Raw genomic sequence first — 16,454 nt, forward strand, 5'->3', positions numbered from 1 at the left:
TCTAGAGTTGTTTTTTTTTTATCATTGACTATTTTCTGTAAATTCATGGTAAAATTGCCCTCTTTTATAATTCACGTCTCTTTCTCAGTTTGTTTGTGTAGCTAGTAGCTAGAAAAACATGGAGGGCAATAAAAAGAAAGATGATGTGTCTTCAGTTTAACACTGTTGTACAAAAGGGACTGTGTATCTTGTATTTATCCTTAACTCAAACCTGATTTCCTGTCATTCTTTTTAGTTAATATTGCTCCAGAATTACAATTTAAGAATTACAATTAATTAATAAATAAATTAAAATTGAATAATAGGTTATGAAACCAGCCCTTGAATAAGACGTGAGGAGGCATAAAATAGAGCACGCTTTGTGGCAGAGAGTACTGTCGTACAGAGGAAGGAACTAAGATGTGACACTGTAGACCTTAGCCCAGGGCCTGGCACATACTGGGTACTCAATACATATTTGTTGATTTAAATTATTTAATCCTTTTATGCTTGTTTGACCATTTATACAATGGAAATAAAAATAACTTTCTAGGATTATTAGGAGGATTAAAGATGCTTATAGATACTTGTTTTCTGGCACCTTCTAGGTATTCAGTAAATAGCAACAACCACAAGCTATATGTTATGGACTGAAACCTTACCTGCCAGATATGATGGTATTAGGAGGTGGGGCCTTTAGGAGGTAATTAGGATTAAATGATGTCGTGAGGGTGGAGCCCTCGTGAATGGGATTAATGCCCTCTTAAGAGTCATGAGTGAGCTTGCTTCCCTTCTCTGTTCCCTGCCATGTGAGGATACAATAAGAAGTAGGCAGTTTATAGACAGGCAGAGGGCCCTTGCCAGAACCTAACCATGCAGGCATCTTGTCCTTGGACACACTGGCCTTCTGTGGCTAGACCATGAACTGAATTGTGTTTAAAATTTGATAGAAAATAATATTTTTTGTCTTATTTTACATGTCATTCTTTACTAATATTTTTGGGTCCGTTACATTTCTTCTCTGTGAACCTGATTTTAATGCCCTTACCCATTATTCTACGGGTTATTCATCAACTTCATAAATATTTATTACACAGCTACTATGTACCAGGCACTGTTCTAGGCATTGGGAAAACAGAAGTAAAGGAAACAGCAAACATCCATTGTTGTAAGAATTAAATGAGATCATGTCTATAATTCCCATAACGCAGAAGTGTCATACAAGACTCTAGCAGGTTATCATCCAATCATTCTTGGTGTAGTTATAAGAATCTCTGTGCCAGGAGCGTCAGCTACTATTTTGGGAGCAGAGTTTTCTGGAATTTTTCCTACACTGAGTTGGCTAGTGATGACTTAGATGTTCATGGACATGACTATGAATCTCACATAAATATATTTCTCTAAAGCCAAACTAAATGTAGCCAAATTCCCAAAATGCCAGTGACTGCTTGGGTACCACCTGAGCAGAAGTGTAACAGAGCCAGTGTGAAAAGACACAACAGCCTTAATTAATTGTTTAACATATCTCCCTGCACTTTATAGCTAATCTTCCTCTGAGTGGGATAGGTATCTAGAGCTTAAATAGCATCACTCAGACCCCATGTTCAGGTGGGATTATTGAAATACAGCTAAGAAGTGTGGGTTCAAAATCACCAGCATTCTTATTTCTCCTTCTTGCCACACAAGGATTTTCGAATCGGGTGTGCACTGCCATGTTATAGTTGAGCATGCAGCATCGAGGGTGACAAAGAATCAGGCAGCTGCAATGAGAGGTACAGTTTTTGTGGAACTAATCCCATTCCTTACCCTGATTTCGATATGTTTTCCACATAGTCTGATAAAGGAGGGCTGGTTTTTGTTTTTAAATACGCTTCAGTTCATGGTAAGCTACAGAAGGCCAGTGTCCAAGTGGATTCCGGGTCTGCGCATTTCAGCTGGATCTCATTCCCTCTAAACTTGTCTGTTTGCAAATGTTCCTGCCAAGCAGGAGTGGTGAGAGGGAGGGAGGGACTTGGTTGGTTGGGTTGGTTCTTACAGTTGGAGGATGGAGAGGTTGGGGGCTGGGAGGAGTGGAGAAAGGATAACATGTTAGGCATCGAATTTATATCAGAATAAGTATGTCTTTTCAAGAAAGCACCACTTGGAACAAAACATCACCAAATCTTCGCCTTTTACTGAGAGCAAACTGGCCACTTTTCATTCTGCAGTTTGATGACTGTTGAGCTACTTAGGTCTGAGCCAGAGGCTGGCGGGCTGTATGCAGAGTGCTGTGTAATTGTGCAGTTTTCTGTGGTTCGCCTTTGGAACAATGTCTCATAAAAATCTTAAGCAGCTATCACTTTTCATGGCTAATGAACTGAGGAACTGGGAATGAGATCCAGAGCCAATTCTTGGATTAAATCGGAGCCTCAAACAAGGCTGTGTGTAGGAACTGGGGGGAGGCGGGAGACTGGAACCATGGGATGAGGGCCGATAAGCTCTGACCCTCCTCGCTACGCCTAGAGACCTGCTTGAAGAGCTCACCAATGACCAATCAAGGCAGGACATGAATATCAAAAGGCTTCTTTGAGTGTCAATAACACATTTAGTGTGGTTTTTCCCTCTGTTTGTTTTCCATGGGATTTCTAAGAGGCTCTTTCTCATTTTACAAAATATTTGAAGTAAGAAGCATTTACATTCACATGCTGATCAGTAAGCAAATGGTGGTGGCCTCTGGTGAACAGTGGAGGGGTGAGAGGGATGGGGGCGGGGATCAGGAAGCCTCTAGCACAAAGGAATGAAGTAGAACGGGACCTGATGGTCTCTGGTAAAGGTGGGTGGTCTATTGAGAAAGGCGTTTCAAGGTAGATTCCATCCCGTGATGCACACATGCAGATAGATAAATAAACCAATAAATACATGTCCTCTTTCCCTTTATTCCACACTAAAGACAACGTCTGCAGGTGCCTTAGCTCCCTGAGGAGGAATGACAGTGAGCTGGAGCCCAGGTATAACTGCATTAAAAATATTTCAAATAAGTCCCAACTAGATCTCCTTGTCTTTCATCTGGTTGTCTTTCTGCAATACTGCAAATTTCCTTTCCGTTCTTTTATTTTTCTGCCGATGGTGCCTGCACTCATTTCCAGTGGAGGACATGAACATTCTTTCGTATGGCAAGGTGAAAATAATTTTATTTTCATCACTTCCCTCACTTCCCCCCACCCCAACCTTGTGATGGATTTACTTGAAAAAAAATAATGACGGGGCTTCACAAACTGGCCTGACAGTTGTGATGCGGAGAGCGAGCTGGCTGAGTAGGGACGGTGAGGCATCTCTGTACCTATTATGGCAAAAATCGATAATGCTTTCTGTAAATTGCTCCTCCCAAAGGAGCCGAACAAATGCAGGAGACAGGGGAAGCCATCATTCTGTGTGAAGGCTCCGCACACTTGGACCAGTGCAATTATGAATAGGAGGGCGGTTTGGTCTGCGTGTGTGTGTGTGTGTGTTCACAGTAAGAACTCTGGGGAGCGGGGAACTTATTCATCATAAAATTTTAATTGTTTGCCTCTTCTCTCGGAAAGGTACATCCTTCCGTCTGTCCTTCCAAGGTGGGAGAGCCTGGAGTCGAGTTACCCCAGTAGAGTCTTGGGAAGTTGCAATGGGTGGATAAAGGAGAATAGTCAGCCTGTTTAATTGTTGATTTCCTGCTGGGGCCTTATTGTTCTGGTGCTTTTCTGAAAACTCTCTTGCAAGGGCTTTGGGAATTCTATACTGGAACTATGACTGTAAACAACCTTGTATGTTTGTGCTCTTTCACAATTTTCTTTACCTTCCAAATCTCTCATCTTAGTAATCTTTGAAAAGATAATATGTCACAAGTTCCTTCAGGGACTATTTTTTCTTTAAGATTATGACTCCCTCCCAGCCCACTCCACTCTACTCCTAAATTGCAGAAGGCAAAGGGAGTCATTTCCATAATGATGATTTTTGTGGGCCATGGCTATGTTTACTTTTTTTCCTAGCTAGAGGAGCCTAAAAATTAATTACTGCCATGAAACACAAGTTGATGAAAATAGACAAAAGATGTCAATAAAATCATTTTTCAACTGATGTGTTGGGTTAGGGACGTGAAGTACCTGGAATGTAAAGGTTTTATGCAGGTTGTTTAACTAGCTAAGATTTACAAGAAATATGCTCTGTTGGAAAGACTGCTGGATTTAGAGCCAGAAGACCTAGATTTAAAGATCAGCTATGCAACTTACTAACTTGAGCCGTAGTACATTTCAGCCTTGATGTCTTCCTCTATAAAATGGGGATGGGGGTTAAGCTGTCTCACAGGTTGTGAGAAAGTTGTATGAAAATCTATTGCTAACATTAAGGTTGTATAAGGATGTAAATTATTAAATAGCATTGAAAAAGATAAGCAGGATTAGGCCCAGGTGTACTTGAATGGGAAGGCCAATTGGGTCTGTCCACAGCCATACGGTGCCAGCATGCTTGACCTCATTTGGTCTTGGACACTATTCATTAAGGTCGGTTTCCTTTGGAACATGAGGCTATAAGAAAACTAGATTTCAACCCATGTTGGAATTGAACACGTATGTGAGGGGGAAATGAAACTGTGGAGATGCAGGTAGTTGGAATTTGAGCTGAGTACCATGATCTGACAAAACCACATTTGCCGTGATATCCAGCTTGAGTCAGGCAAGTAGATTGGGGGTTGACACTATATCCTCAAATAAGAGGTAGGCGCAATTTCAGTGGGGAGGGAGGCAGCAGAGAAACAGAACAAACTATCAGAAGGCAATGAAAGATTCTGACAGAGAGACAGACAAACAGACACTTGGATTTTATCTGAAGAGATGAGACTGGCAGAGTTTCCAAATGTTTTGTTTAAATTAGTGGGAAGAGGACTACTGGGTTAGTGAGTGTGAGGAATCCATATAAATCCCTGAGTAAAAGGCAGATGGTGAGACAAGGGGAAAAGAGACTAAAGGTTTAGAAATAAGGGAAGTGGACACGACACTTTGGAGAGTATCAAAAATAACCAGTCATCATGAAGGAAATAATGGTTGAAAACATATTCGATTTGATGAGGAAGTTGGGAATAAAAGGTAACACACATGTTGAAGTGAGTTAGGCAGACATCTCCGTGCAATCAGGCATTTGAATCCACAGGCAGAAGGTGAGTAAGAAGGTGGGGTGATTTAGAGAGCACTTGGATAATGGACACGTGGGGACATAATTTGAGAAAGAGAGTCACAAATACAGAAGATTTAAAGCCAATGGAATCCTACTAGGTTGATAGAACTACAAAATGTAGCCCACATCTCTAGGAAATGAGCTGAGAGTTGAGGCAAACGGAGTCACCAAACCCATCCCAGGCCGGAAGTGAAGGCATATCTTTTCAAAAGGCAGCGTTGTCTGATGTCTGCCCCCTGCTGGAAGCAGCTGCCTTGACTCTTAAGGGTGGAGGCGAGGGAGAAACTGCAGGAAAAAAAAAATTGACCTATTAAAGTCAATAATCCCAGGATCCTAATGGATCCAACTGCATCTGAATAGCATATTAAAATTACCAAAATTGTCTTTTAAAACCTTCTGATGGGGGTCACCCAAGCAGCATGCTCCCAGTTGTTAATAATTAATACAGAGCATCCTGGGGAGGAATCACTGTGGATAATTGTAGCCAGTCTGGCAGCCCAGTGTGCTGCAGGTCGGAAAAGGGCAGCGAGGAAGGAATCATCCATCAAGCTGGTGCCAGCCGCCGGGTATCGGTGGTCTGCTTCCTTTGGCTGCACTTATTCTTCTGATGGGAAAGCCTTCTAAACAAGGCTGTGAATTGGTTTTCATGCTCGCATTGACAGATTGGGAAAGCAGTTTGTTCTACCAAATTTAACAATGATATATCATTATCACAACTTTGGGGGAAATCTATAAAATCAATAAGTTTGTAGCCTGAACAGGATTTGTATCGCTCGCTTGCTGTGCTGGTGTCAAAGCTTGAGCATATGGATTGAGTCACAGCCTGAGATCAATGGAATTTGTGGACAGTGAGCTCAATAACAAGCCCTTCTGAAAAGAAATAGATGTAAAAAGCAAATTTACTAGAGTATAAAAAAAAAAAAAAAAAGCTAATATCTTTTCCGCGCCTGGCTGTAAAGTGCTGTTTGGCTGCCTTTGGCTGCGGGTACTTTGAAAGCTGTCTAGGGTATGTGCTCGCAATGCTGAATGCCAGCTTCAAGCATTGCATGTACAGTTGGGTGCTTCTATTTGCAGGGTTTGTACTAGGAAACTCGCCAAGAATAGGAGGAGGGGGAAAAATAGCCCTTTATATTGTAAACTGAATAAAGAATAAAAACAGCCAGTGTGTCTGCTGGGGAAAGACCACGGTGGCTTTATTTACTTTGTGCTGGTAGGACTTGCTAATGGAGAAAAATAAAAAGGCATAATTAAATAGTTTAATGAATTCGCAGCTCTTTTGTTTGAGTGGGACGGGAATGCATGTTCCAGAGAGGCCTCACAAAGAGCTTGGCTGGCAGTGAGTTAAAAGTAGGAAATCAGTTCTTTGAAGGCATTTTTATACTTCATTATCCCAGCATGTAAAATGACTTGTACTAAACGATTGAGGATTTTATTTTTCACTCTCTCTCTTTCTCTCTTTTTTTCCTAAACAAAAGAGAGCATGGGGTGACTGGTGTCTAATTCCCCTCTGGGTCCTGGAGCCGGGAGATCACCAGGCTGATCACCAGGCTGGTGGCCAGTCCCTGCACAGGAGCAAAGTTTGGGCTCTGAACCACGGCGGAGCCCACGGAGCAGCCAACTAACCCTCCACCTCCGCCATGCACAGGCCCCTCGAGGTGGCACCGGTGGCCCCTGATCTCGCTCTCTTGGGGGGAAGTTATTGCCTATTGCTGAGCTGCAAATTGGGCTGTCCTTTATGTTGTGTTTTCTGAGCAGCCAAGATTACTTCTTCTCTCTTAGGGTGAAAACAAAAGGCAAAAGAACACGTGAGGGAGATGGCGCAGAGTTTGGAGAGCACTGACTCTGACTGTAAGCCTTCACCTGGTCTCCTCCTGTTCCTCGAGGAGAATGTGCCTGGGAGGGCAGGTCCTTCAGGGAAGCCCACTGTCCACCAGCACCCAGCTGTCCCCCACTGGCCACCAAATTCTCATGTTCAAATTGGCCAGCTGGGCGCCAAGGGGCTGGTGAGGGGTAGGAATGTTCGCCATAGTCAAGAGTCAAACAGGGCTTGTGCTACCTGCCCAGACAGGTAGGTTAGGCCCAAGAAAGGTAACTTCAGATGGCAACCTGGGCGGGGGCTGGAAAGGGGCAGATTTCAGGGGTCTAGGTTTGAAGTGAAACTCTTCCTGATGACCCACTGAGGAGAAGGCCAAAAGGAGGGCAGCCTTTGACCCCGGAGGAAGTGAGGCAGCTTGGACTTGCAACCATGAGCCATAGCATGGTGGCTGAGGAGCAGCCCATGGTACCTCAGCGCAGGCACAGGCCTCTTGTTTTAAAACCGTGACTGGCTAGTTGAGTTCAAGTCAAACTTGGTGGTCACAAAGCTCATGTTAATTGAGGCCCAGGATGAGCCGTGGGTTTCCTGGGACTGGTCCTGGCCACTCTTCAACCTTCACATGAGCCTCGTGTGTGAAGAGAGTAAGCTGAATGATTGCTTTTTCAATACCTTGATTATTTTAAGCGCTTGGCAGGTTCTTGCCTTCTCTCTCCTCCCCTTCTCTCCCTTCTCACGCTGTTTGAGCCATTTCCCAGAGGGTGTGGCCAAGGCCAGGGCAACAGGGGACGTCCCTGGCACGTGGCAGCTGCTGAGAGACCCTCTATAGATTTGTTGCTATTTCTTTCTTCCAGCCAAAGGGAAGGCTCTCTCCTGAGCTTCTGTGGCAGCACTTTGAAGGCAATTGAAAAATAACCCGGCTGAGGTGGTTCTAGGTGACATACCTGATCCATCTTTAAAGGAGAAGGGCCCTCTTGGGTCTGAAAATAATTATTGTTTCTTTCTGGCAGCCTCTACTTTTTTTCTCTCTCTCTCTCTGCTGTACTCACACCTTAGTCTTGTTTCCAATTCGAGAGTCTGCTGTGTGGTTTCTGGGCTCGGTCTTTTCCCAGCTCAGCGGTGTGCCCTGATACCCCTCCACACTGTAATCTCTGCTCGCCCCGCTTCGGGAGGCTGGTTCCTGGTGGCCTTTCTGCTCGGTCACCTTCGACATGCTGGAATCGGCTGCCAGCAGTAGGGAATTTCCATTCAGCTCTTTGCCAGGTTCAGAGATTTGCATTTACAAAGCTTCTCTATGCCTTTAAACGGTTCACATTTGCTTATAAACAACACTTGCTGTTTGCATCCTGTTAAATTTTACCTCATAAACAAATATTACTATGTGAGCCCCAGCCAATAAGTGTTTAATCTTGACTCTTTTTTTTTGCCTATAATGCATCGACTGTAAACCCAAGATTTAAACTTTATAGGATATTTCTTTTCTCCCCAACCCCTCTGGGGAGCTGACGGTTCGTCCGTGTGTGGGTATTTGAAGTATTTGGACCCATATGTATGAATACCAGATAGGGAGTGCATTTTCGGGGGTGAATATAGTTGAAGACTCTGGTTAAGCAAACAAACCCAAAATGGACAGGGTCTGCATTCTCTCGCCATCTTTGATTCGGGTACTGAAAAGCATGACAAATTATCTTCACAATTAGCCCTAACTTTTGAATTACAGCATTTCTTTCCGTATAATGACCAGGCTATGTGGTAATTTACAGCCAGTCCCCGGCCTTGCTGAGTAGCAGGGAAATGCTGTGAAAGTGACTGTTAATATTGATCAATGAGGGCTAGAGAGAGTTGCAGACCCTCAGCACTGCCACTTAAAGTGGGCAGGAAACCCAAATTGACCAGTAATAAAGTGTTTGAGGTTGTATGAGGCGGCTCCTGGGGAAACTGCCTGCTCCGAGAGGGGAGGCTGGAGGAGAGAAGCTGTCAATTACTCTTGTTTGATGCCCGGTTACTGAGCGGGACCGAGCGGCTGGGGCCTGTGGCGGGCAGAGGACGGGAGGCAGAGACAGCCTGGATCTTTCCAGAAAGCCACCTTTGTCAGTGTAGGAAGCCAGACACACAGGGGCTCTTTTTACATTCCTTATGGGTCCAGAGGCCTGGAGCTCGCCCATTATAGTGGTCCAGTTTTCTTTAATTTAAGGGGAAGAAGTAAAACCTGAGCTGTTTGCAACCTTTCCCCTACTTCTGTGCTGGACCCTAGTTGATGATTAGGCTTGGGTTTGGGCAATTATTGGAGTTATGTGCCTGAAAGACCAGAAATGTAAAAAGATAGATGTGGGAATGAAAATCAGCTTCTGTTATGGGCTTTGGGCATAAGTCTCATTTAAAGTGATCCTGTTGTCATTACCATTTTACAGATAATTAATAATAATAATAACAGCATGCACCGTGTGCTCTGATTTCAGTGTTAATGGATTCACTCATTTAATCCTAACAACAACCCCTTGCTGGGAGGTGCTACTGTTTTACTGAGGGAATAGTGTATGATAGCAGTTTTGATAGTAATTCTCCTACCTAGGAGAGAGGAATCAGGACATTATTGAGACAAGACCATGCTCCGGATGAAGAGATCATGAGAATCTTTCTTTTACCCCCAGTAATTGTTGCTGGAGTACCAGATTTCCTTTAATGAGCCTGTGGTACACTGGCTCCATTTGGGTTTTGTGTTGTTAACCTTCCAATTCATTGGGCTTTAGTTGCTTTAAATCAGCTGCATCTTCTTAATTGAGAGGCGGGTGGTTTACTTAAAGCTAAAATCCAGTAATCAACCAAAAATAGATGATTGCAATCAATTTAGTTAGATTAAAAGATCAAAAAGTATTGATAAAACTGACTACAGTTACTCATACAGTAATTCTGCTTTTCCTATGTCTTACCCTATGTCATTCAAGAGTTCTTTGTTGTTATAAATCTCATGTAAAACTCTTTTGGGGAACTCTTCCAATATAAGTAAATACATTTTCTTTCAACTTAGGAAATATTTCAAGTGTACAGAAAAAAAGTATAGAGGTTAATATCTATCTTACCCACCCAGCTTTGTCAAATCTGAGCATTTTGCCACATTTACTTCAGACTTTTTCCAACATATAAAATGTCCCAAGTCCATTTGAAGCCTCCTGTGTGTGCTTCTCCTTGATGTCATTTCTCTTTCTTTCCCCATCCCCCTTCCCACCCCACAAGAATTAACTGCTCTCCTAAATTTGGTATTTTCTTCTTTTGCTCACAGGTGTGCCACCATAAATGGCATAGAGTTTTGATTTGCTTGTTTTTAAATTTTACATAAATGTTATCATACCGTATGTCTCTATCTGCCACTTGCTTTTTTTCACTCATTACATTTTAAAAATATCTCCATGTTGGTATGTTCAAGACTTTACTGTCAAGTATGCCAAAGACCTGTTTTCTAACTAAATTCGCCATCATTCTCTCCAGAGTATAGATTAGACGTGTGTCAGCTGGCTCTAAGCAAAGGGGTCATTCTGGGTGGAGTGATGATTATAGCTTAAATCATGAGAGAAAAGCAAACACTGAGAAAGTTGGGCAGAAAGGGGTTTTCAAAAATCAGCTTGACAACCTTCAAATAAGTTGAATTAAAATTTTTTTTAAAACCTTTGATTAATTCAATCCACACTAAGTTGTATAATAAAATATATTGGGTGCTGAATTAGGTTTTTAACTTCCAGTTCACTCTTATCCAACTTATTCGGATTGAAATGGACACAACATATTAACTCAACAAATATTAAACTCCTACTACATGCAGTACACTGTGCTATGTGCCCCAGGGGAGGAAGAAATTAGTAAAGTAAGAATAGCAGAAGACACATAACTGAAATACGAGTCAAAATAAGCACCATAAAGGTGGTACAACAAAGCATTTTGATCTTTAAAAGCGGAGAGATTCTGGGTTGGAGTTGGCAGAGCAGGAGATGATGCACTGAAAAGTTGGTATGTGACATAGCTTTGCAGAATGGAGAACTGTGCTTATGAAGGAAAGAGCTTAGGCAAAGGCACCGAGGCAGAAAAATTCTAGCTATTGTTATGGGACCAGCAAGCAGCTCAGTTTCTCAGATCTTCCAGGGTATGAAGGAGAATCAGTGGAGTAGGGGTGGAATGGGAGATTGGGCTGAACCACAGAGGAACTTGAATGCTGGTCTCTCCTGGTAGCCATTGCAATGTTCTTCAAGGCATGTAGAAAGATTACTCCAGAAGCAATTTCTAGGTGGCCGAGAACCAGAAAACCCTTGAAGCTGTACATCTGCTTAGGAGGCATTTGGAAGAGTCTCTGTGAGATATATCACGGGTTGGGACCAAAGCAAAATCCATTGTCAAAGGAACTGTGGCAAGCAATCAAGAGGGACTTTCTTGGGGGCTGAATGTATAGGACAACTGATTGGATATGGGTTCAAGAGAGAATCGGAAGCTGAGGGTCCAAGGCTGGCTTCCTAGGAGAAGAGCTGTTCCTCAACAAAAACAGGGACAGCAAGAGGAATAATGATTTGTGGAATGGGGAGAGGAAAGTAAATGGAATTGTTTTGGACACTATCAATTTTAAATCACAAGAGAGGACAACTCAGTGAAGAACATAGGTCAATAGGAGCTGCTAGCACCTGCCATGTCTGGCCTCTGGGGTCCACTTTGCTAACCATGCCTACCCCACATAGGAAGTATCGGGGATTTAAATGCCCATTGGGTGCATCCATTAACCAATGGCTGAGGGGAATTTGTGCAATGGTGGGTTAGAGTTGGCTCATACTGGCTTGCAAGACCTGGTTGCTAAATTTTCGGGAATTTTGCAAGTCGGTTGTTAGACACAGCTGTTATTAAAAATTAAATTACACTTACAATGAAGTAAATTATATTAAAAGTAAAGGCAATCAATCATCACTTTCTAGTTATTTTACTACATTTTATGATTCCCTATGCTTTGTGTTTTGTATCTAGAAGTCAGCAATATTATATAGTGGTGGCTGCTGATGGCTTTCTCTTCCCAACTCCGTGTTGAATGATGTTATGTTGGTAACGTGAAATCGGTCATGGTGGGAGTATTTACACCATGGAAACCAGCAAATGCTACAAATCAGGGGTCACTCAACTCCACTCCCACTCCTGCTGGAGAACTAGTTGTTAAAGATTTACCAGCACACTACTGAATTAGTAAAGAAATCCTTAGGCTCCTTCACCCCTCATGTGGGATAGCTCCGAGGTGCAAATCTACACCGGCTGAGTTCCCCAGCAGGATTAAGGTCCAGTTTCCCACAGGGGATGACAAATGCTTGAAGATAAATCATTTTTGGCTGCCTCTCTTTCTCTTTTTCACTGACCCACTCCTTTCCCGATAATTCTTGGATCACTTCCACAACAAACTACTTACAGTTAAATCCTAGTTTCAAGGTCTGCTTCTGGGACAACCAAAACTAAGACAAATGACAGGAATGGTTCCTCTTTCTGATAAGGGTAAATGACAAGCTGAGACAACAGAAGCCAATGACCGAGTGGGTGGCAGCACCTTCTCATGAGGAGTACATACTCTGGGGATGACCCACTGGGGATCAGCACCAACAGGTTTCTTCTATTAAATATAGTCATCATAACTTTAAAACGATTGGCTTCCAATCTTTTATTTTCTCTCTTCTGTGTTTGGGAGCACTCTGTAAGTGCAATTTTTTGTTTATTCCTCGAAGAACAGTAGTAGAGTGAACAAATAATTGGTCACTCTTCAGGAACTGTGAATTCCAATCCCTCCGACATGTACAGCTGCAGGGAGAAATTCACTTAATAACTGTATTTGCCTTTTAAAAAAAAAATATTGAGATTCATGTGGTATGAGCAACGTGTTTTCACTTTTTCAGTCTGGAATTGTGTAATCTGAAATCCTATAATTTGTATTTCTTTGTGACTACTAGTAGGAGACAAATTTGCTTGTCTTCATCTCACATCTTACAGATGTTTATCACTTTGTGGAATGATCTTAATTCCATTGAGTACTTTTAAATATTGGTGGGAGCAGTGAGAGTTCGCCAGTGAGGATGGAATCGGCTTGCCTTGTATGGCCACCTAATGCTCGATTTCATCTTGTTTTTTATTTGCCTACTTTTAACTCCCTCCCTCTGCCTTGGGTCCCTTGAAAACTTGCCACAGTGAAGCAGAAAATTTTTAGTGCATCTTAAACCTGAAGATTGCCTGTCTGTGCTTTCCTATCCATCTACCTGTGTGTCCACCTTAATGTACTTTTGTTTAGTTATTGGAGCGTCCAGTCCAGTGTCTGCCCTGAACCTCTGGGGATGCTTAAATCTTTCTCACTCATGAAGTGACTCAGGTAGGCACAGTCTACCAATCTCTGCACGCTTCTTTATTACTAGTTCGTTATGGATACCGTTTCATGGCTCTCTCTGCTACTGCTACCAGAAATTATAGACCTTCCTCCTATAAACTTCTCCCTCCCCACCCCCCACATCAATTTTTCTGCTTTTTCTTGCATTCTGGATTTTGGTTCCTATTTGAACCTCCAGAACTTAGTTTTAATATTATTGGCTAATTAGTATATATCTTTTAAAAGAATGACTCTTTTTAGTTTTTCTTAGGTGGGCTGTTATTTTTAATGATTGGTTTAATGGTAGTCGAAGATGTCCTCACCTAGGGAGGTCCTTTCTTTTGGTCCATAATGAGGCATAACTCATTTGCGCTATCCTGAGCTTTATGGAGGGACTGAGGATGGGGGAAGAACCTTTTTAATTTATTACATCTTAAATGAACTGCTCCCAAAGCAAAAACAGAACCAAACAAAACAATAGGGCAGTAAAGCTGTGTCTGTGTACTGTTTAGTTTGATGTTTATTGAGCTGTATAGGGTTTTGCTGATGAGTCTGAAATTGGTAGGCAAGAGTTACTATTTCACTTGAATCACTCTTTTGTATTCTGTTTACCCATGGCTCTTTCTCCTTTTCCATCATCACCCCCATCACTACCTCTATCTCCTCTACCGAGCAGTCTAAATCTTACCGCCATTAATTACACCCATGCCATTAGATAGTTATGATGGTTCATTTCACCATAACTTGAATTTTTGGGGGGGAACAAGGTGAAAGAGAGGCCTCTTTATTCATACACTTAGGCACAGTGGACTAAGTTCTTAGATACAGGATCTCAAGAACATTTGTAATTTAATAGAAACCCTTTGTCTTTCCCTTTTTTTGTGAAAATAGAGCGGAACATTCAATTCAGCTTTCCACTGAAATGCCACTTCATTTCATCTGTGGGATCCACTCCCTGTATTCTGTACTGCCCCAGCTTTTCAGGCCACATGATAACAAGGAATTGCCTACCAACACAACTGACTTTTCACCTGTGCCATTCAAGCACGTTGTGGAGAGGCCGATAGCTGCACAGGAGGGAAAGTTGGGATTTCCAGGGCACCAATTGAATGCAATTTACATTCCTGCTCTTAGGGGTTAAAAAGCACTTCATTATTGAGGAAGTTTCACCAAACCTACTGTTATCTGTTCTTTGCTCTTGATTTACCTGTTGGTGAATTCTGGAAGGAGAGAGAAAACCCCAGCATTTAGCACAGTTTTGAAACATTGCTGGGGAGGCCAAAGTTGGCTTTGGTATGTAGCCCCTCCAAGCTGTGCAGATGCTGCCAATAAAACATCCACAAGAAGCTCTTTCTCTGTGCTGCATCCAACCATCGTCAGGACCCTTCTTCTTGGCCATTTGGTTCATTCTGCTCCTTTGTTTTTGCAAAACTTCCCCACCCAAATCCTCCTATTGCAACTGTGACAAAGAGGGTGCAGTTTTTATCACCCCAGCACGAAAGCAGACTGGGAACTTAAAGAAATTGTCGCTCACGGCAACATTGCTCTCTCTGCTTCCCTGATTTTGGAAATGAGGCATTTCATTTCTAACCATGGTTTGAAGATTATATAAATGCATTTCACACAATACAAAACACCAGCTGTCTATAGATTCTAATATTTTTTTCATTAAAACCCCCTTTGCTTCTTTCCTCTAGCTTCTCTTGATAGGTGCAGTGATAGAAAGCTCCCATATACCTAAGACTTCCTTTTTTTTTCAGACTCAAACTTCAGAATATTTTCAATATCTGCAACATTATCTTTTGAATAATAATTACCTCTTATATTAAATTATAAGACAGCAGGATTCAGGATTAGATCTCCCCATATTATTCTAGTGAAGGAAATTATGACAGGGGTCATTTTTTAGAATTATGTAGCAGGGTAGAAGGTCCTAGGCAGCATTAGAAGGCAAAGGCGTTTATAATTAAATTGTAATTTAGGCCAGTGATTTATCGTTTTCTCAATGAAAAATTTGGTGCTGCTGAGAGATCCTAAGAGGAACTTTAGTGAGATACAACTTAATGAAATAATAAAAAGAAAAATTATTCTGGAATAGATTGTATTACGGTGGTGGAACAATTGCAGCCTGCCTTCTGTGGGTATTTCCATTAGCAATCCTATTTTTCAAGGATTTCTAATTTAACTATCATTTCTTTTCAGGATAAAGCGTGGCACGGGAATTTTGAATTTTATATCTAGAACATTTTTGAAGACTTTGAAAAGATAATTAAAACCTTTTGTTTGTGTTTTTCATGTACACAAATACATTTGGAAACGTTTGCCGATTTGCCTAAAAACTACTCAAATTGAAGAAATGCTGTTTCTATAACAATTTTTATAAACCCACCTGATTTATTTATTTTGGAATAATAGATGATTTTCTTTTGTTTGTTTGCTGTGGAGGCTTGTGTCCACGAAAGTGGGCCTCTGGCATTTGTTTATTATTTTTCTTTCTATATAGAATTCTGCATCTCCCGTGGGTGAGATATGAGATCCGATCTATGGGATGGATATACACAAACCAAAAGAGAGGCTGCAGAATATGAATCATTCTTCTATTGTAACATTAAAAAGTGAGCGCAAGTTTAAAAGTAAAAGTGGAATCCTTTGCTAAAAAAGACCTTTCATAAGCTTTCGAGATGAAGTCAGCAGTTTTACAAAACTAATTTTGACCAAAGATTTGGCTCATGATAAGGCCAATTCAGTTGGTGTTTTGAACTGAGAGATTAGACAGTTGAGTTATTAAAAAAATAAAGTATGTCTTGCACTTGTGGTGTGAGGCTTGCATTTATTTTAATTCAAATTGTTCACTTATTGTTATATTTTAATTGTCTCCATAGAACCTTCATTACTTTAATGATCTTGATGGTGGTTCTTTAAAAATAATCACGCTAATAAACTTTTAATGGCATGTGTTTTAAATAATTGATTGAAAATTGTCTAAATATCTGTTTATCCAATAGTCTGTAATAGCTTCTTCACTAAACACCTAATCTATTGGGTAAATAATGTGTGTTTCAAAAAATGCACTGTGTATTTACATAATAGACTTCAGGTGTATTAAGAAAT

The 16,454-nt window shown here is 41.5% G+C and overlaps 1 protein-coding gene across 1 annotated transcript in view; it reads left to right on the forward strand.

Moving 5' to 3' along the window:
* Nucleotides 1–16,454, forward strand: part of ZFHX3 (zinc finger homeobox 3) — a 1,295,343-nt gene that overhangs the window by 490,247 nt on the left and 788,642 nt on the right. The gene's annotated exons all lie outside the window — the stretch shown is intronic.

The sequence above is a fragment of the Equus caballus genome, chromosome 3 (assembly GCF_041296265.1).
Source record: "Equus caballus isolate H_3958 breed thoroughbred chromosome 3, TB-T2T, whole genome shotgun sequence".
Classification (NCBI taxonomy): Eukaryota; Metazoa; Chordata; class Mammalia; order Perissodactyla; family Equidae; genus Equus; species Equus caballus.